Here is a 1,107-nt window from a genome sequence, read left to right on the forward strand (position 1 = left end):
CCTCCCTGCAGTCTCTCCTGCAGGGACAGGAGGACATGGTCCTGCAGCTGGCCTCCCCCCTCCCTGACCTCTGCCCTCCCCCTCCTCTTGCTGCCCACCCACCAGCTGTTACACCTACTTCCTGTCTGCCTCTCCCTAAGTCCTTTCACTATCAACAGTGTAGGATACTATGTGGACTTGGTTTTTTTATTAATGGACTCTTCCAGTTTCTCCATAATGAGACTGCAGGAGGACACCCTGACACGGAAGATCCACAGATTCATTAAGGGAAGTTAAGTTGTCATTTTTGATTTTAATAGCTTGAGTTTTTCATCATAAGATGATTAATGGTAAGACACTGGTGTGAACTATGCTCCAAACCAAACACTCATGTAACTAGAACAGTAGAAATGTTTTATTTGGCAACACAATCTCAACATATTTAACAAAGTCCTTAAAAAACATATAAAAGTGGGACATCCAGATATAAGATTCTTCCGTTGTAGCAGCAAAGTTAGCATTTTGAACTGGAAACATTTAGCTAAAAATACAGTAAGGTCAACGACTGTAGACCTGATGGATGAAGTACATCAGTATCGAATGACTAGACCCGATCGGATACCCGTGCACCTCCCGGAACTGCAGCGCCAATCTGAAGACTTGCTAAAATAAAATGCTGGCGAGCTCGAAATCTGACTCCCAGACATCAGCGGAGGTCAGTCAGCGTCTCCTGCTGCTGTCTGGGGGGCAGCGGATGCAGACTTAAAGGTGGAGGATCCATCAGACTACAGGAACCAGGCAACACATCCGCCCCTAGAGGGGCACATAACACATCATCTTCAGTATCAAATCAGAACGGATCTGCTTTCACGTCATATCGATCAAACTAACGCTCATCAAATGTAGGCAAGTCTAACGTGAAGGAGTCCAGAATCTGGAGCCCGGAGCCCAAAGACAAGAGCCCAGAGCCCAGAGCCCAGAGTCCAGAGTCCAGAGCCCGGAGTCCGGAGCCCGGAGCCCAAAGACCAGAGCCAATAGCCCAGAGTCTAGAGCCCAGAGCCCCCAGAGCCGGGAGCCCGGAGCCCAAAGACCAGAGCCAATAGCCCAGAGTCCAGAGCCCAGAGCCCC

General features: G+C 49.2%; 1 protein-coding gene across 1 annotated transcript in view; it reads right to left on the minus strand.

Annotated features, from left to right (window-relative positions):
- The window catches only part of exoc8 (exocyst complex component 8), a 21,349-nt gene that overhangs the window by 12,223 nt on the left and 8,019 nt on the right, over window positions 1-1,107 (minus strand). The window lies entirely within an intron of this gene.

This window comes from Etheostoma cragini, chromosome 18 (genome assembly GCF_013103735.1).
Source record: "Etheostoma cragini isolate CJK2018 chromosome 18, CSU_Ecrag_1.0, whole genome shotgun sequence".
In the NCBI taxonomy this organism is placed as follows: domain Eukaryota; kingdom Metazoa; phylum Chordata; class Actinopteri; order Perciformes; family Percidae; genus Etheostoma; species Etheostoma cragini.